Source organism: Poecilia formosa, unplaced genomic scaffold, assembly GCF_000485575.1.
Source record: "Poecilia formosa unplaced genomic scaffold, Poecilia_formosa-5.1.2 Scaffold409, whole genome shotgun sequence".
Classification (NCBI taxonomy): Eukaryota; Metazoa; Chordata; class Actinopteri; order Cyprinodontiformes; family Poeciliidae; genus Poecilia; species Poecilia formosa.
In genome coordinates, this window is record NW_006800348.1 from 279793 (window position 1) to 306738 (window position 26946).

The 26946-nt window shown below is 42.7% G+C and overlaps 1 long non-coding RNA gene across 1 annotated transcript; it reads left to right on the forward strand.

The window, feature by feature from the left end:
• The first annotated feature begins 14187 nt into the window (after positions 1 to 14187).
• Positions 14188 to 26133, forward strand: LOC107833571 (uncharacterized). Its single transcript, XR_001659336.1, has 2 exons — positions 14188 to 14356; positions 25515 to 26133. It is a non-coding gene; the product is annotated as an uncharacterized LOC107833571 (long non-coding RNA).
• The last annotated feature ends 813 nt before the right edge of the window (positions 26134 to 26946 follow it).

Consider the following 26946-nt stretch of genomic DNA (forward strand, 5'->3'; position numbering starts at 1 on the left):
ACTGCTTGCGACAAGCACAAGATATACAGTGCGTCATGTTTGTTTTGCCTGGTGAAAGTCCAACTGGTGGTGGAAACACTCCCCTCAATACACAGGACCAGAAAAAGAGTGAACCAAACCTCACTGACCTCTCCTCGTCAAGTTTATTGGTGTATGTTTTACAAGATCTTAGAGACAGCTCATAAAATCTCAAACGTCCATTTTCTCTACAGAATTAAATGGTCACTACCAGCAAACAGATGTAGCCTGGCTGTCAAGTCTCCTTTGTTTTTGTGTAACGAACAAGCAACCCACGTCTCTTTAGATAGCTGCTATCCGGCTAAGTTAGCCGGGTAGCAGCTATTGAAGTCAAGACCAGACGTTTAGTACAGCAACGAAGACGAGTCTTCATCAGTCTATATATTTACAAACCTCTCTTATCCTAAGCCTCGGTAGCTGACCACTGTCCTGAAAGCAATGCAGTGGTTCTCAGCTGAGAAAAGGTGGGCAGATTCTTCCAGTCTGGTGTCAGTCTTAGTCTTAAGAGAACCATTCAAGTATTTTCTTCATTAGTGATGGAGACAGAGCAAGGACCTGTGTACAATAATTACGGTTCTGCTCCAGTGTTACAGTTAAGATATAGATGAGCAGAAAGGCAAAGCACCCGATATACCAATATGTCTATAGTCCAAACTTTACCTTGGTGCCTGATTTTGAAAGTTCTCCCTTGCATACACCAGTGGGGAGAAGACCATATGGCCAGAACAGGAAGCTATACAGTATATCCTGTCTGGCCTAAGGATGCTTTGGGATCCTCAAGATTGAGCATAAAACACTTCTGCCATAAACCCACCCATCTCCAGGCTGCTTCAGGCTATTCATAAATCTCTAATCGACCCAGCCATGTCTTGCACACAAGCTTTCTAAAATCAAGGGCCCAAAGCTGCCCTTGAGTGGAACACATTGTTAATATAGAGTTTAATACATAAAATGTGTCCTAAAGGGCTTCACACATCAGTGGTGTGTGATGCCTCATCCAGTATGTTCTGTTTTCAGGCATTGCTGCAGAAGAAACTACCCATGGCTGAAATCCAGTAAGCAGTTCTGTTTCACCACACTTCACAGCAACCTGTCCAATGTGTGTTAACGGCAAGAAATGACATCCGTCAAATAAAGCGCAGTCCCAGCTTTTGACTTAAATCTATAAGGTAGTTGTTTCTCATCGCTACATCATACCTTCAAGCCACAAGGCCGGCTAATCTTTATGCAGGTCAGAGGTTACTTGGCTGGGATTCCACTGCTTGGCTGCTCAGAGGCACAATGACAGCCAGTCGACTTCAAACCTCCAAGTCAACTTAATACACAGAGTTCAAAAAGATATCAAAGTCCTGACTTTTGCTGTTCTGGAGAAAAGACTTGTGTTTCCATCTGCAGTCCAATCTTAAAGAGGCAGAAGACAGGGCGGATGATACAAGACAAATCCAGAATTTGTTTCATAGAGCTGTAGCCTGTGCCACGTTTCCCTCAGGCCTCAATTTGCCTTCTTGAGGTAGGAAATCAGCTGGCTGAGATACGGAGGCTTCTCTGGAACAAGGATGTACATTTTAACATGCTATGACTTCAGCAGGTTTTGCCATGATTCCAGTTTACAAACCTCTCATAGCTCATGTATTCAAGTAACCAGTTTTCATGCTTTGACCCAATCATTTCTTCGATATGTTTCTTTCTATTCGGGATTCAGTTGGAAAAAGAGGGCACCTCTGGTTCCTCATTTAGGATCTTTTTTGGTCCAAGACAATATCATATACACCTTTACTAGCTCTCTGTAAGAAAGTGAAAAGCATGTAGCAGAAACTGGTAAGGCGCACTGAGATAATGTATACAGTGGAACACAGTAAATCCACAGCCTGGGGTGATTTTTTTTTTCTTTTTTTTTCTGCTCTCAATTCCATGCAGGCTCTCCATACAGACCTTTTCCTAAAACTAACTTTCGCTAGACAAAGACGTGCCTGGTCTCTTTCGATTTTCCTTGGGTTATTAATGATATTTAAATCACGCCTCCGTCTTTTATGCCGAACCATCATCTTCCCCTTCTCCACTTTGCTCACAATCTAACGCTAACCTCATCCTCTCCTCTGCTCTCCCCTCTCTTCTCTCCAGACACCGACACCAAATCCCACAACAGACGCCCTGCTGATCGATACCATGACATCATCAGGCATGGACATCATCAGTGGGGCTGTGGGCGAGGTGCTGACCTGAAACACACACACACGCACACACACACACACACACGCATTTTCACAAATAACACTTGTACCGGAGGGACTCAGCCAGGCTGAGCTACCTCACATCTTTTCTCAGCATGTATAATCCATGCCTGCCTGCCAAAGCCACACTGCCTCTGCTGTAGTAAATCTGGACCAATGACAGGCTCAGGACCTTTTTCACACTCGCACATCAACACATGGACACAATGCGAGCCCATAAGACAATGGAGACATTTCTCTTGAGTGAGCCGTTGAGAGAGGGGGCCGGGCTGATAGGTGTAAGCACCGTCGAGACAAGACAAAGCGTCGCAGTCTGAGACTCCAGCTGTCATATTTTCTCATTCCGACTTACCAGGATGAATGAAATGCAGGTAGCATAATCTAATTATGTTTAATCATGCTTCGAATGCCGCTGTACGCTCGGTCCATCTGTGAACAAAGGCCTTTCAGCCCACCCAACCGACCAACTGACTGGCAGACCTGCATATTGTCCGACCAGCCCTGAACAATACTCGTACCACACTTTTATGTCAGCACTGCTTGTCTGGAGCTGTCAGTGGCCCCACAGGCAGCCATGAGGCTCCGGTCCGAAGGCGGACGGCTGGGATCAAAGAGCCGAGGACGAGTCAATATCCATAAAACTGCAAAACACCTCCCAGTCTGCTCAAGACAGCTGCAAATGGGAAAAGCGCTCAGTGTTTACGGCTGTTGCCTCCGCGGCACATTTTGGCCACGCCAGACAGACAGACAGACAGACAGACAGACAGACAGACAGACAGATGGACGAACTGATAAAGGCTGACGGGAAGGATTGTGGGTGGGGAAAAGATAACATGGTTCAACTTACGAATCTCCTGACGCAGAGAAACATCTGGAAAATGTTGTCAATGCCGGTGAAAATGTCTGTCACCTCAAGTCCCCTCTGGTTGTGTATTGAACAATGGATTGTAAAGAATATAGAGAATGAGGCAACATTCCCTAAATTGTGACACCTGACCAGTAATATCAGATCAATGCATCTCTGGTGGAAAGAAAAACTTCATGTGACGTCAGCAGCCACACTAGCAATGAAAAAACTGCTTAGTGTGACCTCCAGCTTTCCAACGCAGTAATAAAATACCTATTAGCAAACACAAAGGCATTTAAAGAATGTTTCAAATACAGATTAAAAATAATAGGAAAGTCAGCTTGGTGATTTTTTTTTTCATCATTAATAAAAGAATCTTTCAACAACTGCTTGTCGTCTTTGCTCTGGTTCTTTTTTTTATCATTTTTTTCCCCATGATATTTAGGATAAGAAATAAAAAGAGAATTATGTAAAACATTGTGGCGAGCTGCACTGTGCCAAACACTGTACGACATGTTTGCTGTGTTTGTATGGATGTAAGGTTTGATAAATTATGTAACTAATTTGGAGCTCCAAAGAGACACTTCTTTCCTTCCTTTCAAAGAGAAGATTTCAAAGTCGTTCACAATGTCATTTTCCAGAGATGTTTCCAGACATGTGATGTAGTATAATGTAAAAAAAAAAAAGACATGGACAGAGAAATTACACCACACGTTAAATCACAGTGATGATTACCTTCTCATCACTTTTTTTTCACTCCCTTCGAGTAGTTCCTGCTTCTTTAACAATGTAATCTTAAAATAGTCACAGTAAAGTCATTTGAGTATACTTGGACTATAATTTATTTCTACAGCTTCCCCGAACAAAATGTCATACTGTGTTTTTAAAAGCCCTTTCACTACTTGCAGGGAAAAGGAATTGCTTGATGTAATATTCATTCATTTTCAAAGCTATTTACAGTGAACAAAATATAAAGTGTATCGCGGCTCGTTTGAAATTGGATTCAAATACGTTTCTGCCGACCGGGAAATGTATTCATTACATTTCTGTGTCTGTCATGTTCTCCGGACCACATTTTGACTCGTCTGAGAGCCAGGTGTCACTCGGACTCGGCGGACGGCGCGGACGCGGCTGTGTCAAGTGTTTTACTCGTCACATCTTTGGTTTTGATTGGATAAGTTTCCATTTCGGAGCTGAAATCACCGGTCATGCTGATGGATACCGACTGGATCCCAAACACCAACAATGAGGCAGTAAATGATCGGCTTTACTGTGGCGAGTAAGTAAAAGGTTAGCATAAAGGAAAAAAGGTTAGCAAAAAAATTTAAAAAAAACAACTTTTTTTTTATCAACTTTATTATAACTCCAAAAAAAACTGATTCTGTAAAATGTTTCTTCCACTTCAATTTATTATTTTACAGTTGTGTTACTTAGTTGTATTTTTTTTTACCTTAGTGTTTGGAGTTTGCACTTAGCTAACCCTGTCTGGGTTTTCATCCCCCCTCACCCCCCTCCAAAAAACAAACAAACAAACTCATGTTTTCACAAAATGGGGAAAAGGTATTGCAGATTTGAAAAAGATCAAATCTAGTCCAGAGTTTTTGGTATAACTCTTCCATTTTGTGGTTAAAAGACCCCAGATATAAACTTCAAAGTCAGCATCCTCCATGTATGAGCGGTCCTGCTGCCCCCTGATGGACTGTTGCCCTGGCAGTGAGCCATGTGACCCGTATAAAAACCCACTGCTGCCTCTGTTTGCATGCATTCAGTCCTAAATTTTAGAAACAAGTTCCTTAAAGTTTGTGTTTTCAACAAAGCTTCAAGCTGAGCAGTTTAACAGACGATATCTAGGAATGACAGCCTGGTGTTACGTGCATACAAGGAAGCATCATGACCCGTTAACAACGTACTACTTGATGAAAATGTGAAATGTGTTGGATTTACATGTCAGCACCGAGAATAGAAGTAACCAGCAGCTCCACAGACTCGGTTACTACGGTTACTAAGGTAGCAGTCTTCGCCTCTGGAAATGGAGACAATACATTCCAGTAAAAAAAGCAAAAAATATATATATATTATTTTGTCAGTGGCCAAAGAAACCCTGACCTATAATCAGAAGTAATTTTAATTGCGTTTTCCTCATTTACAATTTTAATGTCCCATGTGAGAATGGAAAGTCCTGAGCGTCAGTTGGGGTAACACTGATTAGGATGAGCATACCTTAGCTTCGGCTGCTTCAGTGTGTGGGACAAGTTGTGCTCAGAGCTTCCGGTCAGACTGAACGTACCTCTCACCCGCTGCCTGCTGCCGTTCCAGATGAGGCCAAGCATCAGCAGTGCAGGAACAAGCAGCAGGGGAGTATCGCACCTCTCTACAAACTCAACTCCGAGAGCTCCCCATGTGTCTCAGCATCTACAGCAGGGTGTAATGTATGTTGTCTTTGATTTAATCTCCCGTGTCACTTAAGGCCTGGGGCAGATTTCTATTCTGATGCTTCTTCTCCATTTTCCTATCCTGATCCTGCTTCCTGCCAGCCCATAGTATGGCTGTAAAAGAGAGAGAAGATACAGCCTTGTTATATTCCTGTGATTTTGCTTAGATATTCAGCCTATCTCATGTGTAGCAACACCAGGCTTAATCAGATGTGAACTACTTTAAATGTCTTTTCTCCGTTTCAGCCCAAGCAGCCTAAAAGGGACACCGGGTCAGTCAGTGGAAACTCTCAGTCTGAACATGTATTGTGTGTCAATACGTTCTTCTCACATGAAAAATCTTATTTTGCTAATTCGGATATTCAGTGATTGGTGCTAACTTTGGAAATTGATTATTGGCTGCATTTCCATTGACCGTAAAATTGTGCAAATTAGAATTCAATTTGCTTAATGGAAACACTTCAATTCTGAACTCACATTGTTTGATAAAAGGTTTTCGCCGTAGGACGATGTGGTTACTTCGGCCATATTTAAATTAATGTATTTTGCAAGACAGAATTGGAAACACTATTTTCACATCACATGAGTCATGATCAACAACTGGATGTCTCTAGTTGATGAAACTTTGGAGAAGAAGCAGTACAAAAAAAGCACCCACCTTTCTCATTTGAACACATAATAGAGAACACTTTATTACACTTAGTATTATGTGTTTTCCAGCCATATTTTATCATTTTATAGCACAATCAAGTAACTGTGTTACCTCAAGTTGTTGTTGTTGACTTCATAATCCAACATCTTGAAATTGGGCCTTTGTCTCTTTAAGAAACTCCTGCTCTTTCTGAAACTCCGCCTTCAAGTAGTAATCCCTACATGGCTCCTCTATTAACCCTTTAACAACGTTTTTACCAGCTTTTCACTGAGAAGCAGCTCCTTTAATGAGCTCAGAAGATGCCCAGTTCCACCTGGTGTTTGCTAATTGCTGCTGGCTAGTCTGAAGGAGCTGAGTCGGGGCGTGGCAGGGGAGGGGCGCTCTGCGAGGCAGAATTTTGGAATCTTGGAAACTGCAGCTCCGAGGAGGAGCTATGTCGTCGAAGAGAGGGCTAGATCCATCCAGGCGTTTTGCACAACTGAATGGTTGCCGTAGAAATGAAAGGGTTTCTCAAACATGCATGAAAGAATCAAGGCAAGGCTCCAGGTATGTTTTTGATGAGGGAAGAACATTATACCTTGATGTAAAGCTAAAAAAAGTCGATTTTATTTAATACTGCCCTTTTAAAATCTGGTATAAGGAAAATTCTGTCAAGAAACCTTTCCTTCAGAGTTCCTGGGAAATCTTATTGTAAATTTCCGAGTCGTATGAACTTCCCCTTTTTAAATTTAAGTGTATTGATTAATCCTTCACTGAGAGTCATTTTAGGTTTCTGTTTGTTAGCGCAATCAGATCCCGGGTATCTTTTCACTTTAAATATGACGTACAACTTCATATTTATATTCATTTTAGATATATTTTGAATCCCAAGCACAAAATCTCCACCTCTGTCATTTGAAAGTATATTAGGGAACTGATCGATATGTGAATGGTGGAGCACAGGTTGGCTGCTACAGGTGCAGCCCATTGCATGAATGTGTGTATTTGGAGCCAACTGAGCCTGGCTTTCCGTCTCTGACCCCCACCCACAAACCCATCGCTGCGGTGCAACCAAACCTCCCCCCCATCCCCCCAAACTCCCTTTTCCCTAGCAGGTGGCGCCACTGGCAGAGGGGCAGAGAGAGGGGGCTTTGATTGCTAAGCCACTGGGCTCAGTGCATATTCAAACCGGGGCCTTTTGTTTGTGTTGCTGCGAGGCCCAAGTCAGACTTACATGCAGAGAATACAAATCAGACCTTTGACAGGAGCAGTTAACCTGCCGCTAAATATAGCTGCCCTGGGTCAGAGAGAGGGATGGAGGGATCACTGGGGAGAGGATGGTGGGGTGTGGGGGGAGGCACTGGGTGCAGGCAAACAAAGGAGATGAGATATACCATATTCTGCACTAGAACGAGTACAGTGGCTAAAAGTACATACACACACACACACACACACGTCTGCAGAGAAGTGTGTTAACATATGCAAAGACAGCTCTATGTATATGTTTGAGTGGAGACTATATATATATATATATGTGGAGAGATTTACAGTGGGTATCACAGTGGGGAGAGTGGCAAATGAAAGATAGGGAGAGTCTGTTTAATAAAGCAGCAATCTTGAGGGAGCCGGGGCGAGGGAGAAAGAGGAGAGGGAATGAGAAATGTGCTCATACCGCGGGGATCTGAGCAGACTGCAAAAGAGGGAGGGAGAGCGAGACAGAGGCAAGACGGAGAGGAGAAATTAGGGAAGCAAAGAGCACAAAAAAAAAAAGAGACGAAGAAGAAGAAAAAACAGCAAAACAGCCGTGGCCAGCGACGGGACGGTGGAAGGTTTTACAACTCAGCCGTCCTGTCCGAGTTCTTCCCACGGTCTGTCACGACTTCAGGTAGAGACGCCAAAAAGTGACCTCAGAACCTGGGAGTTGACAAAAGAAGCCACCAATCCCACTTGGCTTGCCCACACTGTGTGCATAATGACATTTTTTTTCTCTTTTTTTTAAAGTGATTGACAGGCACCTTGCAGCAGAGTTATGTAATACTGAAGCTGTAGAGGTAAAGACGGTCAGGTTTAAGCGTGTGTATCGGTATGTGTGTGTGTGTTTTCCACTAGGTCCTTACGAAGCAGTTGTAAAAATCCTGCATCCTGATACTCTGTGACAAATAATAAAAGTATGAAAAATGGCGGCGTAGTCCCGTGGCGCAGCTTCGCTGAGACTTTACGGCGCCGCGGGAAAGTTTTCGCACCCTTTAAACGTTGGAAACCGTAAACATCAATGCTTTTAGAGGGATTTTATGTGACCGGCTGACACAAAAGTAGTTCATAACTGTGAAGAGTGAGGAAAATGATATATGGTGAGGTTTTATTTTCAAATAAAAATCTGAAAAGTGCAGCATGAATTTGTTTTCAGCCTCTTTGAGGAATAATTGCACCATGTTTAAGGTCATTGTCCAGGTGGAAGGGAGACTCTACCACAATCTTAAAGGGACAGCATTGTGTATTTTCCAGGCATGAGTGGCTTTTTATAGCACAGTCCAGTAACTATATGATACCTCAAGTAAAGATGACATGAAGGTAATTACTGGCTTAAAATTGGACTTCTGTCTCTTTAAGAAACTTCTGCTCTTTCCAACACTCCATCTTCAGGAAGTCATCACAGCATCGCTCCACTATTATCCCTTTAACAACATTTTTACCATTGTATGAGCTACTTCTTAGCTCGTATAATGAGCTCAGCAAACGCACAGTTTCAGCTGGTGTTTGCTACTTGCTGCTGGCTAGTCTGAAGGAGCTGAGTGGGGGAGGGTTTCTCTGTGAAGCGGAAGCTTGGCTTGGAGACTCCAACTCCGAGGAGGAACAGCAGAGTGGAAAAAGCAGTACTTGGTGAGAGCAAATGTTTAGGCACTCCTGAATGGTTGCCATAGTAGATTATAGGATTTCTTAAACATGCAAGGAAAAAAAATCAAGGCAACATTCCAGATATGTTTTTGATGAGGAAATAACATAATAACATGATGTAAAGCTCAAAAAGGTCGATTTTATACGATACTGCCCCTTTAAGCAGCTCCATTTTTGTAACGGATCACGTTGATCCCAGTGTAGTAGAAGTCAGAAATACTGCCACCTGCAGGTGGTACCTAGCAGCAGTCACTTAAGTCCAACGATTTTAACCATTTTTTGCAAAAAAATTGACAATAAAATCACAATTGTGCATTAGCGTGACATAACGCACTAATTTTTTTCTGTGGGGATTGTTGCACAAAATATTTTTATCCAATAAAACAAGGATTAAAGACAAATGCAGGCCACACTTTTGAGATTTTACTTCCTACTAAATGTAGCATTAAATTGCAATTACACACCACCTTGAGCTTGGTCTGTCGCATAAAGCCCCAGTAATCGTTCTGACTCTCGCGGTTGAAGGTCTGAACATTTCTGCACTTACAGCAGCAGCAGCACTTCCCCTCCCTCCCGTCTCACTTCCCCTCCCTCCCGTCTCACTTCCACTCCCACTTCCACTCCTCTGGAAGTACACTACACCTCTGCTCTTGCGGCTGCCCTGGGAGCTGAGCTGTGTAATCCCTCGGCGGATAAGGCGAGGTTTGGTGGAGATTTGGGAAGCGCAGATCCCGCTGAAGCTGCCGGTCCGCTTGCTGGGGGGAAAATTCAATGGCTGGAAATCCCATGGGATTGGATTAGGACGGATACGGAGCCAGTCACTGAGAAGTCGCTGTCAGGGAGCCGCCATGCACACTGTGGGCCACTGTACACACACACACACACACACACTGACAAACTCAAACAATCAACCTTGTCATATCATCATCATTGTCAGGACCCTCAGTTGATGTTATTTAATAACAAACTGCTTGTAATAACCTTAACATGTAAGCTGAAGGCTTAAATCTGATTTAGACTGCATGGCAAAAGTATTCATACTTTTGACAAGCTTTTATGACAAAAAAAAGCTTCCTTTTTTGTCATATTAAAAAAGAAGCTTTTTTTTTTTTTTTCAAAAAAAGAAGGAAAAAATTGATTGTTGTTAGAATTTTATGTTACCTTTGGAGGAGCAGCAGAAAACCACAGCTCAGGAGAGGGAATTTCACCATCACTCCAAAAATCAATCCACAAATAAGTTTTTCAGAATTTCGTACCTCTGGTAAGGCACAGATCCACATCAGGATTTATTCAGTGGATATGTTTCCATCTCCCATTTAGTGCATTAATGTGCACATTAAGATGATGATGATATTTGTTAAAACTGTCACCATGTTGTCAGTGTGTGTTGACAGAAGTAGGGTCTTGGCGCTGTCAATCATTCTCATGTACTGGCTGCTAAATGTGCAGCCAGCACAATGAGGAGGTGGAGGACAAACAACTTACCATTGTTGGTGGCTAAAACAGCCTTAGCATTCTCAACAGGCTCTGCTAGCTTCAGCATTTCATACAGAAAGGGGTGGAAACAGCGCCACATAGAGGATGATTGATTGTTTCTAGTTAGTGCTCAGAGAACGGTCAAACTTTCTACAGATTATCTGTTTCATACCATACAACGTAGTGACAGATTCATCAAACACGTAAAAACATTTATTTTACAAAAGTTACATTTTGCTGCTTTGACTCTTTTTCAGAAAAACCAAAATCTGCCTCAAGCGAGTGTAAAAACTTAGCAAAATTCAGGAAGTTAGTTTGCATTTTGTTGTTTCCATCAACATTTTCTAATGTGATCCTTCAAAATGCATATAAAAAATGCTGATGGAAACACAGATAATGTGAAATCTGAAGGAAAACTTGTGGGAGGCTGCAAAAGACTTCGACTCGGGTGGATGTTCACCTTCCAGTGTGACTATGACTGTAGACAGCCAGAGCCACAGTGTTCAAAGCATATCCATGTGCTAAAAGTGCCTCAGTCCACACCTAAATCCGTTTATTTCACTTTAAATTTGCGAACTTTGTGTTTGCAATGCCACAGAACATGTGGCTCCCGAACACTGCAAGGCCCTCCATCTGAAATAAACCGCAGCAGGAATCAAGTTTTAACTCACAAAGAGAAGCTAGAAATTTGTGGAATTTATCATTTCACCTCCTACAAACTCAAACACAAAGGAGAAAAAGAGAAAGACCTTCACCTGTGCAACAGCTGCTCCCACCGTGTGCCTCTGATGAAAAAGACTTATTTTTAAGGAATAAAATAAAAAAAACGGGAGGGAAGAGGCGAGACGAAACCCCCCAAATTAGGATTTCTTTTCTTTCTTTTTTCAACCAAAGGAGGCGGCCTCCAGAGTTAATCAGAGAGAATGCCGATCATCCAGGGCTAGAATTTAAATGCAGGACCATCTGTAATTGTGAAAAGTTAATTAGCCCGACGCGCAACGCGGTCATGTTCGGGGCAAGCGGCTCCAAAGCGGAGCCCTCCGCGCAGGCAGCCTGCCACCGCCTAATGAGTGTCTCCCGGTGCGCAGGTTTATCATCTGAGCACTTTTGGTGAAGGTTACATTTGAATAATTTCCAAGCCTCAGTTAGAGATATTGTTTAATGTGCGCATTGTATCCTAATGGAATTAAGACCAGAAAAAAAAAGGAGGAACACTGACGATGCACACAACCTGGTTGTGGGGAAACTTGAAGCTTTATTTAATATACTATATTTAAAAAAAACACATTTAAAAAGAGTATAGCAGCTACATTAAACTCTTTTAATGTGCATAATAAATCAGTGTCCTAATAAATGTATCAAAATCTCTCTCTGAGGGATAAATTGTTTCCCTTCCTGTTGAATTAAGATTTATTTACTATCACTTCATTGATTAAACCATCCAGATCTACTAATCAACATAATTAAGGAATTTAATTAAATCACACTACGGTCTACTTCCTAATAATTTAATTTAGAAAAAAAAAAGAAAGACAACGAGCTGAAGCGGAAGATGGCGGCACCAATTCAGCAGACCTCTGCTTCAGCTGGGGAGATATCTGAGTAAGAAACTGAACATTCACTGTATCATCTGCTGTCCGAGGTGCAACTCTGAGAAGGTTTCTTAGACGTTTTGCGTTAAAGGGGACGTCACGGCTTTAACGTCTCTAAGAAGTAATGTTTGAGAGAGAACAAAATTGGGGAGAGAGGAATTGGATTCACCAGTTTTTTGTACTGGAACAGCCATTAGAGAGTGGGGGGATGGGGGGGGGGAGTAATCCAGAATATTCTATTAAAGAAACATAGCAGGAATGTTGCAGAGAAACCAGACAAGTGGGGCAAAGCAGAGACAGACTGCTGCATCCTGGGTGCACAAAGGAGCGTTACCGCAGATCCTTCCCCCCAGCAGCCGTCAGACTCCGAGTCCAACTCCCTGCTGGTATTTACACAGTTTTACTCATTTTAAACAACTTTTGCTGCTGGTAATCCACGTCTCTGTTGTTTGGACAGTTTTCTTTTCACTTATTTTAAATATTGTGTTGTTGTTTTTTTAATTCACAAATAAAAAAAAACTATTTGTGACTAGCAGATTCCTTTGGATTGGAGCTATTTTTGATAACTGAACCGTATTCATGTTGTACTTTCTCTCTTACTGGACAGTGTGTTGTTTTTCTTTTAGTTTTACATATGGTTTTATTTTAGTTTTTTTTCTACTTGGTGCTTTTACACCTGAATGTCTCCATTGTGGGTCAACAAAGGATATTTCTATTCTATTCTAGAAGAAAACAATGTTTATGAATCTGGCAAAACGATCATACTTGGTTCTGACATATCAGGAAAGACTTTTTCATGGCTTTTGTTTCTCTCTGATTGGTTCTCGGGAATACCCTGTCAAGGACAGAGTCGTCATGAGGGCCCCATCAGCCAATGGGAGTCGAAGAGCCAAGCACTCACGGAAAGAAAGATGTCTTCTGACATTTTTTTTTCACATTCTTTAGGAGAAACGCAGAAAATAAGACACTAAATCCTTAAATATATATACATATATCTGTCTCTGAGCTGAAGCTGTTTCACATTCATTGAAACATTGCCTATCCTCTTTTTATCCTTCCTTGTGACCTAACTCTAGTCCTTCTTTGTCCCATTGCTTCCTCTCATTCCTGCCTTCTTAACCTTTTTTGCTTCCTATCTTCTTTCCTTTCCTTGTGTCCTTCCTTCTTGTCCTCTTGATGCCTATGCATCCTTGCTTCCTTCTTCCTAACCTTCCATCCTTGTTACCAGGCTCCTTTGTTTCTGTCCTTGATTTCTTTTGTTCTGCCTTAATTCATCCCTTGTGTCCTTTCTTTCTTTGAAGTGTCTTTCTTTCTTTTTTCCCTTTTTCTTTCATTCTCTCAACATTGCTTGTGTACTTCCTTCCTTTGCCCTTTCGTTTCTTCACTCATTGTGTAAGTTCTTCTTTCCTTCCCTGTTGTTTTTTCCTTCCTTCCTCCCTTTTTACACTTTATAAATCTTATCCGATTCATTTGTGTCTTTAATCTGTTGAATCAACAGAAACGCATCGAAATGTAACCGAACAGGATTTTGCTGATTCTCCCTCTGATTCCCCCGGGTGTTTTTGTCATTTTGTCAGTGCGTGTCACAAGCGAAGGATTTCACTTATCTACTGTTATTATGACAATTACTCCTATAACATCAGACCAACGCCCAGAAGCTGAGCCAGTGTCTGAACTGTCTCCACATCCTGATCAGTGCGCATCCCCTCCACCGGCACCGAGTGAGCGAGTGAGGGGAGGGAGGGAAGGAGGGAGGCTTCATCCATTTCTCCTCCGTGCCGCCGCCGCGCCCCTTTGACCACGCTTGATTCGCAACAATGGGAGGACAGAGAGAGAGAGAGAGAGAGAGAGAGAGAGAGAGAGAGAGAGAGGTGATCGCAGTAGCAGAGCCAGAGATTCCAGGATCTAAAGGGTGGAGTGTATATCTACCTCTGATTTTTTTTTAACTGTTCCTATTGTTATCCCTTCACTTTCTTTTTAATCGTAAGGGAAAAGAGCAGGCTCTTTTTTCTTTTCTTTTCTCTCTTTTTTCTGAGAATGGAAAGCAAAAAAGAGAGAGAGAGTGTGTGTGTTCGGGGGGCGTTTCCCCTCTTTTCCTCTCTCCCTCTCTCTCTCTCTCTCTCTCTCTCTCTCTCTTTTTCTCTGTTCAGTGTGATTTCCAGATATTGCCAACACGCAGCCGTCGACTTGAGTTGCGCGGAGAGGAACTGACAGACTTCCACCAAGAATGGGGGGTGAGTATGGACCCGGTCCTCCAGAGATGAAGATGCTGCTGCTGCTGAGGATGAGGATGATGGTGATGATGATGGTGATGGTGATGATGATGATGCTCCACGCTGCCGTTCTGACCGCAGTCCGTTTGACTTGACTGCTGTGGAGCAAAATTAATCCACAGGCACTAAGCGTGGGGCCAATATGGCTCCAGCGTAGCGCGCAGCGGTTAGCTGTCAGTCCTGTCACGCGGATGGCTTTATTCAAATGCTGGATCATCGTTGGTGAAAAAAAAAAAGAAAAAAAAAAATCCACACAGGGAGGCTGGAAGGAAGAAAACAGCGCCAGAGTCGAGTCAGATGACCGGTGTCATGGCGAAGCCTTCTTCTTTTTTTTTCCATCTCTCCATTCTCTTTATCCGTTCATTCATTGCTTCTTCTTCTTTTCTTTTTTCTACCGTACTATTTTCCAACTTGTTCCCGAGCAGCCCCCCACCCCTCCCCGCGCTCAGCCGCCGTCCGTTAAGACTTCTGCCGGATGAAAAGAGTTGAACGCTTGTTGCTGCTTGACGTTTTCGCTGCGGCTCGTGCGCTCGCGCTGCGGATGGGAGTGACTTTAGAGTTTCGCTTTCAAAAGATGATTAAAAAAAGGAGTTGCACTGTGACGTTTTGGACGGTGTTGAATTTATTTCTAAATGTATTCGAGGTGTTATCGTCACCTGTAAATCCGGGGGGGAGGGGGGAGGGGGACCGACTTTGTTTTTTTTAAATACCTGAACATTTTGGTTCCGGTTCTGTCAACCGTATTGTTGTTCGTAGTCGGTGTCCAGCAGTGGACGGTAAGGTTGATAACACACATTAAAAATCCCTGTTAAAACGTCCACGTTTGGTTCGGAATCGTTTACATTTGACAGAGAAAAAGCATATGCAAAAGATAATGTACATTTCCAATCAATTTTTATTTACTTGCTAAACGACATTAATTTCACATTAGAAATGCCATTGCGGTGATTCTCTTGATTGATAAAAGGAACAAAAGACGTGATTCAAGCTTGTTACAGAATTAATACCCTTTCTTTTTTTTCTTTTTTTTTTTGTACATCTAGTCGTACAACGTGGCATGTTAGCGTTTCCCTGACAACCAGAGCTAAGATGTGTCGTTCATTGCCAGCAACCGCTTTATGGTCAAGAAGCTGCAGCTTCCTAAAGTGACGTTAGCATTGAAATAGACTTTTTTTTAAAGTGAATTTCTATTGGTGTTTTCGCATTGGTCACCAATCATTTGCTATTTATTACATAAAGACCACACTTTAAAAGAAACAATTTTGGTGGGAATTAAATATTAAGCTATTAAATAATATCCACAAGAGCAATTTTGTTTTTAAATAGCAACTAAATTCCTATTAAACCTACTGAAAATATTTTTTATTAGATTTTACCTGGAGAGGTTGGTTCAGTCAGTCTTTAGCTATTAGCTGTTAGCAATAAGCTAGGTCGATATGGCTATTTTGGTTGAATTATGATAAAACATGTCACCATAGTGACAGTTAAGAAGCATAATAAAAACTTGTGCTTGATGAAGAAGTAAAGTGTGTATCCAGGTTTGAATAGCTTAGCAACAGTGCTGGTACTTAATGTCCAATTTGCTAGCTAGCTCAGCTTCTTACCTCCAAGGCAGTTGTTGCCATGAGAACGGCACACCTTAGTGGTTGTCATGGAAAAGGTCTTCACATCAAACTAGATCAGTAACGATGAAACTAATGAGTTTAAATTTTACAAATCAAACTGTTAAACTGATAATTACTAAAACATGTTTAAACTTAAGATCTGTGGGAACAAACTGTTGCACCAGTATCAACACTGTATCAGTGTAGAGTTCCCTAGAACACTACACTCCTAGAGTTAGGGAGGATTTTTTTTTTTTTTTGCTTTGTTTTATTTTTATAATCAAACATTGATATAGCAACACTGGCACCAGTCACCAGCTGCTTGTGGACGTCCAGTCAGGCTCTCCAGGCCTTCCTTTGGCATTCCCTTTCATGTTTTTAGCAGAAGTTTCAACGCCTGCCTTTTTTTTCTCTTTTTCTTCTTTTTCTCCTTTTTTTTTCTTTTCTCAGAAATGTAAACACGGCTTTTTAACTCGACCCGTTTCTAAAGCAGAAGCCCGGATGGGAGGGTGTGCTCCTCGAACGCGATGTCCTCTTCAATTGATTGCTGTTTTAGCTTCGCATCAATGAAATATTCAAGCTTTCTCCTGCATCCAGACACCCACCTTCCCCTCCAACCCCACCCTTATGCCAACCCTCTCTCTCTCTTTCTCTTTCTCTCTCTCTCTCTCTCTCTGTGTAATTCAATAATCAGTGCATCACGGTTTCAGTCTGTATCAGAGCAAACTCAGCCTGGATCTTATAATCCATTGACTTTACAGCATTTGCAATTCAGCTGGTAGCTTTTTTTTTTTCTTTTTTTTTCACAACTTGTGTTTTGTGTGAGAGCATTTGGCAGCATGAGGTGCGCCAGCATGTTTGTGTGTGTGTGTGTGTGTGTGTGTGTGTTCGTGTGTGCCATGGGGAAAGAACATGAAATTGAATGAGTGCGTGTGTGTGTGTGTGTGTGTGTGTGTGTGTGTGTGTGTGTGTGTGTGTGTGTGTGTGTGTGTGTGTGTGTGTGTTGCGTTTGTGTGTGTGAGCCTTCCTGCCTGCTTCGCAGCGTGCATGTGCTCAGCCCCTCAGGCACGTTGGCAAGCATGAACTCCCTGAACTCAATCCTTGTCCATTAAATTCCTATTGATCAAGCAGCAGAGAGAGAGAAAGAGAGAGAGAGACGTAAAGTTCTCTATCTCCTTGGTTTTATGTGGGCTTTCTCCCTCTTTTAGGCTCTCTTCTGTCCCCCGCCCCTCCTGCACCACCCCTAGTAAGAGGAGGGAGGAGGAGATACACAAAGCTTGGTCGAAGCCTTGGGAATCCATTAGTGGAGATGGATGAAGAGGGGAAATGGGACTGAGCTAATAGCTGATTACTAAATTGTTGTTAGAGCCTGGACAAGAATCACGCTTCTCTCTCTCTCTCTCTCTTTCTCTGTGTGTGTGTGTGTGTGTGTGGTTGGATGCGTTTGATTGAAACCATTTCTTTTTTGTACACCCACTAAAATGTGCGTCTTAGCGCAAAGAGCGAGTGTGTGTTTTTATGTGTGTGTGTGTGTGTGTGTGTGTGTGTGTGTGTTTTGAACAAAAGCAGACTTCCATTTAGCAACGCGGCAAAGCGAGTACACAGACGTCCACCGGGAGCTGTCCTCGGTCCTGATCCACGGCCTCCTCCTTTTTCTCCTGCTTCTGCTGCCCACCGCCCGTCGCTAACGCGCACACACACGCACACACACACACACAAACACACACACCGTTCCCTCCACCCTGTTGATTGACATTCCCATCTCTCCTCCCACCCCTCTCCTCCCCCCAAGTAAATATCCATCGAATAGACACAGAAGAAAGTCATGTTGCCTTTTGTGTAAACAATGTGAAATTGCATTTGAAAAGCGAAACGTGAAAAAAAAAAAAAAAAAAAGTTGGCATGAAGGCGTGGAAACATAGCTGAGGTCGATCAGGTGGAATGACCGAAAGCGTTTTGTTGAGGCAGAACTTGGGCTGAAAAAGTCCAGGGTCAAATAAATCAGCGACCTGGACGAGCTTAAAGGAAGAGCTCTGGATTTTTAAAAGAAGTTCTGCTAAAAGGTGTTTATTTTATATTTTTTTACCTGCAGCACATGACTCTCTTTACTTCTGTATTCATCTTAAATCCAGATTATTTGCTCTCTGAGGCTGAAGCTACAGTCTGAGGTGGACTTTTACACAAAGCTGCCACAGGACTTTCTGCCATTGCTGTGTTTTTTAATTTATTTTTTATTTTATGAACATATCTTTTCCTGTCTTGGCAAACAATGCAGCAGGTCTGGCTGCCTTGCAGTGTGGGGTTAGACATGCTGTACAAAAGACTGAAGCTTGATGAGTGAGTGAACACATTGACAAAATGGCTCAACAGATCGCATCAGATCCAAACATCCAAGTGGAGAGAGACAAAGAATTAGAAAATGGCATAATACTGGAAAATTTGGCTATAAAACATAATGATTTAAGTATGTGGTTTTAAAGTGATTTTGGTGCGGATGAAAAATGGAAGTAGGAATGACTCAAGTGGCAATTAGGGGCGAAGGCACAGGGGTGGAAATTGGAAAAGGGGGGGAAAAGGAAGAAAACAATGAGGTTTTTACATGACATTGGTGGCATATTGTCTCCTAACACACTTTTCCTGTTTAAATAACCACCCAATGCTAAAGTGACAGTGGTTCAAAATACCAGTCACAGAAACAGTTGTGAAATTTTGGGTCTGGAGTTGTTTTGAAGACGATGGTCTTTGTTGGTCTTTTCGTTGACTTCATCTCCCAGAACAACTAATCTGGATTACAGGTCATTTTACCACTACTGTTATATTCTGCAAACTGTGTGTTTGTCAACTTGTTTGTGTGTTTTGGTAATTTTTTAAATCAATTATTACGATAAATGATAAAAAGGACAGCGCAAATATAAGTTAATATTTTCTGAAAACTTTTTTATTTTCTGTGCGTTTTTGTTCTGATCCATGTTTTCACTGCTTACAGCTGCTGTAAAATTTGACCCCCTGATCAAACCGTCAGAGCTCTAAGCGACCTCTTACTGGTCATTTCGTCAGAGCAGATAGCGATTAGGTTATAGAAAATTGACTTCACTTTCACAACGGGGATGAACTTTCCCCCCTTTCAGGTAGAAAATGACAGTGGGTTCAAATTCCAACTCCAAAATCTAAGGTAAGAAAAAAAAAATCTAAACTATGAAATGATGCAAGTGCAAAACTAATGTTGGCCATGACATTAATTCCGTAACCTCTTTTTTTTTTTTGTAAATACAAAAACAGTTGACAAAATTAGAAAAAGTTAAAATGGAAGATAAAGAATAAGACAAAATTGTTCCATTTTCAGTATGTGTTTCCAACAGGAAGACTGTTGTTGGCCTTCATTTCCTTTGTTTATAATTATTGGGTTCTTTGTAAATGACTGATAAAAGTAAATGGTGTAATGGTTTTAAGGTCAGTAAGTTGAGTTTGTGTAAACGTCTGGGATGTTTTGGATGTTGAACTTATTTATGACGACAGAGGTCCGTTCTGTTTATTGGCTCTTCTCTGATTAGAAATGAGCTTCTGCTTCCTGAGCCAATTAATCTGAAATTATGTTCAGAAGAGCAAATTAATATTACATACATGCAACGTTTCTCATGTTACATACATGCAGCCTGCAAGATGTGAACTCAGACTGTTCACTTCCAAATGTTTCTGCTGAAATTCCAACTTCAGCCTGTTTCTGTCAAGGAACTTAGAAAATCTGACTCTTGACCACGTAGAGAACAACACCGAGAGTTTTTAGCTGTAAAATATTAACAGTTTATGAACTTAGAGGCATACAGTGCTTTGTATATTCCAGGCACCATTTTATATCTTTTTATAGCACAATATAGTAATTATGTTATCTCCAGTTGTTGTAAAGATGCTGTATAAATCAAACATGACATAAAATATATCTGACTTCACATTTTAGCACCTTGAAATTGGGCTTCTGTTTCTTTAAGAAGCTACACTCGTTCTGACACTCCACCTTCAGGAAGTCATCACAACAACATTCTTCTGGAGCGTTCAACAACGTTTGTACCAGTGTTTCTCTGAGAAGTAGTTTGTATGATGAGCTCACCGGGTTTTCGCTAATTGCTGCTGCCGCTAGTCTGGAGGAGAAGCAACATCCCACAGTCAAGTTTTTAACAAAGTTTTTTACCTGCGCCTCACTGATTTAGTAGCTCATATTATGAACTCAGCAGAGGCGCAGTTCGACTAGTTGTACGCTATGTGCTGCTGCCGCTAGTCTGGGGGAGCTGAGCGGGAGATGCTTTGTGATTGCCAGGAGGGATTAAAGGATTTTTTTTTTTCAAACATGCATGAAAGAATGAAATAATGTTTTTGATGAGGCAATAACATTTTAACATGATGTAAAGCTAAATTAAAAAGTCGGCTTTACATAATACCTCTCCTTTAAATACAACACCTCACATTAGTGGTCTATTTGAATTGCAAAACAAAAAAGAAAAGTTAGTTCAGTGGTTGGAGGATAACTTCTGTCTGGAATAAGAGAAGAAGTGAGTGCATCTACGTCAGTGTGAAGGGAGTGTGTGCATGCGTGTGTGTGTGTGTGAGTGTGAGTGAGTGTGTTGGAGCGGGGGCGGGTGGGGGTTCGTCCTTAGAGACCGTGGAACAGGGAGGATGTTGGGTGGAAAGAAGGAAAACAAAACATCTGTGTGGTAATTGGGCTCCCCTTAGTATTGTAAGGCATACATTGACATCTGTTTGATAATTGGCTACCCTGGCTCCTCAGTGTGTGTCATGCTAAATGGCGGTTTGGAGGGAAGAAATGAGGTGTGTGTGTGTGTTCCTGTGTGTGTGTCTATGTATATTAATGGGGAGAGGAAGGGATGCTTATTTAGATTTGCTCTGAAAAGCTCCACAGGTCTCCTGCAAAACAAGGCTCGCGCCCACCTCCGTTTCAGGGGGGTTGGGGGGGAGGGGGGCGAGCTCCCAGCTTCCATTTAGCCCCCACCGAATCAGAAAAAGAGAAGATGCGCAGAAAGTGGCGAGTGTCAAGTGATTGTTTACAGCCTCTTGTTCTCGGCCTCCTGGGTCCGCAGGCGCAGCGATTCGAGCCGCCGAGCCTCGGGCGATATTAGCCGCTTCCGCAATTTGTTCTGAGCTTCGGAAAGTAGAGGGGGGATGGTGAGGGGTGGTTAGGACAGGGGGAGGGGGGAGAGGCCGTCAAATTGCATAGATAAATATGCTGAATAATTGATGCGGTGCGTGGCGGGGAGCTGTTTGGGAGCACAGCAGAGATTGCCGGTGATGCCTGCGCATGTAGACAGTCTGTCTGAATCTGAGGCCCCGGCGTGTGTGATTTTTTCCCCCCTTCTTCTTCTACTACTCTGTATCCTCAACGGGGTGTTAAAACACACTCGCTCCACTCATCCTGACGCACGCTCAGATCCGCTCGATCAATCCTCAATATGTCCGGCTCGGCTACGGCGGCTTTATAACGGATCTTTGATCCGAGTCTTTACATCATCCTCCGAGTCTTGTAGCAGCAGCAGCTCCGTGCTTTTTGCCAGGCTCTCATCAGATGGGAGGGTTTAAGCTCAACTAATTCCGAGTAATGCCTTATAATACCTACCTATTTTATAATCCTGCAGATCTATACAGTGTGTTGTGGGGGCTTATAGTAATGGGTAAAGGATTAGTTTGACGCAGGGGAAGCGGTCAGCGGGGGTCTGGTGGGGCCTTTGGGACGGCTATAAGAGCTGGAAGACGGAAGGTCCCTGCAGGAACCGAGATGATCTGGGAGTTGCTCTGTGCCTTAATGCTGTCTAATGTGAGAGCTTACGTTAAGGAGGAGGAGAGAAAAAAGAGAAAGAGTTGTAAAGACGCAGGGATTTGAGATCCTCGGGGTTCGGCACGTCCACAAAGGGCTCCACCGCAACCTCCAAAGAAGAACCGGCTGCACCTTTTCCATCCCCTTCATCATCATCACCCCCCCCCACACACACACACACACACCGTTTCACCCCTCAGCCCCCCACATAACTGCACTTCCCTCCACCAAACAGCCTTTGAGAATGGTGTTTCACATGCAGAGGTGTTTAGAATAATAGCAGGAATCTCTCCTTTCATGTAGTCTCTTTTCAGTGCAGACGCGCGCGCGCCAGCGGTGTTCTCCGCCGTTTGATTCCGGAAGCCTTGAAGATGAGGGGCAGAGTTTGGGATGTGAGGGCTGCTTATCTCCCCCTGACACAGCCAATCGTGTCGCTGAATGACAGTCCGAACCCAGCCGATACCCCACATACCCCTTTACTATCCATTTCTTCTCTCTCATCTCCTTTTTTTTTTGTTCCTTGACATTTTACGTACTCCGTTCCCTCCTTGCTTTGTTCCCTTCTTTCATATTCTCTTCTTCCTCTTCTTTTCTGCTTTCCTCAAAGCTTAAATTTTCTCCCTCCTTTAAGGGCTGCCCTCACCCCCTCAGCCCCCCACAGGTTGTCTGCCTGCTGGGATGCAGCTCGCTGCTCTCTGAGGTGGATGCTGACACCTTGTTGTGGGTTTTCAAAGCACAAACATCTGTTAAATATGGAAAATGCCAACTAGAAATCATCCTTCTGTCACTGTTTTCGTGCTGCTATGCTTAGCATTTAGCATACCCACTTTTTGTGCCGCTGTGGCTGCGTTCCCATTACAAATCTGCGCAAAACTTTGTCGATATTCCGTTAACGTTGAAAAAACACAATTTCACACTAGCGGTGTTTCCATTAATTAAAAAACAAAACGAAAATCACATGTAAATAAGCTTGTTTACAAATACGTCATTAAAAATCATGCTGCGCCATCCTCCTCCAACCACTTCCTGTTGCCTTCTTCGACGTTTCCATCGGTTAGTAACATCCAGTTGTTGATCACGACTGGTGTGATGTGAGAAAAGTGTTTACGTTGCTGTTTTGTGAAATACACTACATGGCTGGAAAAAACTAGCGCAAAAACATTTTATCGGAAAAAACAGATTTTTCCAGAAATTGGCTTGTTTCAATTCAGTGAATTTCTTTTCGTAATTCCAGTTTGCACAGTCACGTGGTCAGTTAAAACACGGTTCAGTGTGTGCATCTGTGGAGCTCACTGATAGAACCGTGACACAGGTTTGGGTGGCAAAAGCTCCCAACTCTCGCTTCCTCACTCGCAGCCAGTCAGGGGTCATCAGCAGTAAAAGAAAGAAGAAGAAGAAGAAGAAGAAGGAGGAGGAGGGAAAAATGGAGAAACGTAACTTTATTGCACCCTGGCGTGCGGTGATGACTAAACGACTATTTGTGTGAGGACGACGGTCCGTCACATTCTCTCTCTCTCTCTCTCTCTCTCTCTCTCTCTCTCTCTCTCTCTCTCTCGCTCACGCATTGATGCTTGCCTGGTGCTGACTGCAGATTCGCTCGGTGTTGCGGGAGAAAAGACCCAGCAGAGAGAAATGACCGGAATCTACAGTAACAGCTGCCAAAATAACAGAGACGTTTGCACCAATTAGGCCCCGCCTTTGATTTAGACGTTCTGCGTCTCTCGGTCGACTTCCAACGCCCGGTTTCCGTAAAGCTGCCAAGATCAATTTCATCCAATTCTGATTTCTGTTTATGAGCCATGATATACAGTCAGGAGTTACAGCAACAAACAATGATAGGGCTGACATTTAAACTGCCGTTAGCATCTTGTGTTAGCAGTTAGATCCAAAAGTGCAGCTAGCTTTAGTACAGCAGCAGATCTGTTTGTCTGTATTTTGGGGAATTAAATACTTACTTCAACTGTGACATTTCTGAAATGGTTCCAGAGTTTTCCATCACAGAAAAAGGTTTAAAGCTCAAAAACAATCTTTCTTTCTTTAAGCCTTCATGTTGTCTGTTGAAAGTTTTGCTCTCTCTCTCATAGGCTGACTGAAACATATTAACATCTCAACATGTTTTTTTTTAATAGAATATGTATGAAAAATGCTTACATCAGGAAGCATAAAGTCAAAACTTTTGTTTTACGTGTTCAAGGGAGTGGATGGAAGTATAAACTTATCAATATTCACCTACATAAAATTCCAGTTATTACATGTATGATACATGTAATATACCAACAATGTATAATATAACAAATAAACTGTTATTTAACAGTTAGCCTATGTTTAATCAATTTAATTTTAACTGAAGTGGATGAACAATTATCTCTTTAAATTTCACCAAAAGCAAAACAGTCAATAGCAAACACAGCAACAATAATTGAAGAATTATATTATATATTATATCCATTAAAATCATATGTTAACATGGACATTTGAACTGTTTCATGTTTGGATGTTGTCCTCAGTTTGACTCCACTTATTAATACAAACATGTTTTCTAGTAGTTCTGAATTTGCATATTTTCTTCCTGTTAAACAGTTTTCTTACGTCGTTCTGATTCCTCTGACTTTATTTTCATGCCACTCATTGATAGTGAGACTAGCTATCTTTAAGACTTTATATCACCCTCAGTAACAGCATCCACTTTGAAGAGTGTGGCTTTTATCCCTCTGCTTGAATGCTCCATTAGGTGTGGTGCATTCACTGACCAGAAATAAAAACATTGCATTTTCTGAGTGTCTAAGCGGCTGGCCACCGATCAGAATCGGTCAAACTGGAGACTGTCCGGTTCCGGTGACGTTGCTCAACGAACCGCATGAAATATTAACATTATTCAGAAGTATTGGTTGTCTTTAACATGATACGCTATATTTTATTATTGACAATACAGGATGTCAGCCAGGGCAGCACAGCTTAGGGGGCGGGTGGCATAAATCATTTACAAACTGAGCCCTGAACAATGTATGTTTTTTACATGCCCAGCCAATGGGGAGTGAGTGCCCCCACTACTCATACACAAAAATAAAAACATAGCTGTAGTGATTGTAATGGCTCATTTAGATCAAATCTGTTTTTTCTGATTCTTCAACTTGAAGTTACTGCTAAACTAAAGGGCTAATTCACTACATGTTGAACTTTGGGTCAGGTCCAGATTGATCTAAAAACGCCTCAGGTCATTTTTACACTGAGCAAAAGTTATTCAATATACAGACTGAGAACAGTGAAACCGAAATGCTTTTCTTATACTCAGAGGCTGCAGAGGGAGGTTTTTTTTTTTTTTTTTTTTTTTTTGCCAGAACCACCATTTCTAAGTTGCATCCAGATAAAGCTGAGCAATGTTTCCATAGTGATGAATTGGTAGTGCTTGACTTTAAAGAGATAAAGCAAGAAAAGAGAGAGAGATAAAAAAAAGTGTAATTTAATCTCTGAAGTGTAAGAACCTTTGCAAATTCCTGCAGTACAATGTCATTTACTTTCCCCGCAGGGTGAAAACATTTCAGAAACGCCCAATTTTTTGAAAATTTCTGCCCTTTTCTCTTTTTTTTATCTGGCTTCCTAATTAATATTCAATCTGAAGAACAATACCTTAAGGCCTAATTAACTGATGAGTCAGTCCCACATGATTTGTCCTCTCTCTGCTTCCTCCTTGCAGAACCCTGGGCGGTCGGAGCGGCTCTGGAAACCTCCACCCTTTCCCCTCCAACTCTCTCCTGCTGCGCCGCCGCCAAGCGGGCGGGTGTGTGTGTGGGGGGGACGATGGAGGGACGGGAGGCAGGAGAGACGGTGGAGGGGAGTGACCGCTTGCTCCCGTCTCGACCACGGGTATTCTTGGGTTGATAATACAGATGTCGATGTTATTGCTTGAGAATACGCGTAGCTGAGCGGAAGCCATCATCCTCAGATGTGTTTTCACCCCGATGCGGGCGCCCTCACCCCACCCCCGACCCTCACCCAAACTTGTCCCCTCTTCTTCCTTCCCCTCCTCAGTCCTTCTACCTCTCTTACAGCATCCTCCTCTCAGCCTCTCAGCAGGAAGTAAGCTCCTTCCAAGCGTGCATCACACACCTTTTTAGCTCTGATTGTTCATCCGCTTGACAGATGCCCTTATCAGAGTGCAAGAGAAGAGGGAGAATCCAATAAGTGCACACGGGGTGGCGGCGGAGGGAGGGGGCGGCGGCGAGACATGACTCCGCACGACAGGACAGAGGGCCCAACGCAGTCGCACTGGATCCTGTGGCTCGTCGCGTATAAGGTCACAGTCAAAGAGCAAATCCAATATCCAGACAGGCCGGCGGGGGGGAGGGGCTGGGTGGAGGCAAACAAACTGGCGGGCAGGTAGGGGCCACGGGGCGGGAGCGCATTTAGATGGGAGCAGATAAATCTCAGTCCACTCTCAGCTGTTTTCTCCCAGACTGCCCGGGGGAGACGCAAAGGAGGAGAAACTGGGACGAGGGGGACGGACCAGCAGGCAGAACGCTCGTCTGAGTCCAGATATACCTCTGAGGTACATTTTTAGCAGGTAAACGTTGCTCCACTGACTCTGGTTTTCTGCCAAAATGAGAAGAGACGTTGACTCAACAAAATGTGAGCCTGTGACTGGGGAGTTAAAGGGGCAGTATTATGTAAAATCAACTTTTTAGAGCTTTACATCATGTTACAATGTTATTCCTTGATCAAAAACATAACGGGACTGTTGCCTTGATTATTTCATGCATGTTTGAGAAATAATTTAGTCTCCATGGCAACCATTCAGCTGTGCAAAAGGCATCGGTGGACCTAGCCCCGCCTTCGAGGACGAAGCTCCTCCTCTGAGCTGCAGCTTCCACCCTTCTACTCCTCCACTCAGCTCCTTCAGACTAGCCAGCAGTAATTAGCAAGCACGTGCTGGAGCCACACATCACCTGAGCCACTTTTCACCAATGTTGGTAAAAACGTTATTAAAGGGTTATTAGAGGAGCAATGTTGTGATGACTTCCTGAAGGGGGAGTTTCAGAAATTCTGAGTATTTCTGAAACTCCAAAAACTATTTCGAAGTTTCAGAAATAGTTGTTATAAAAATGTTATAGCATTTTATAACAACTTGA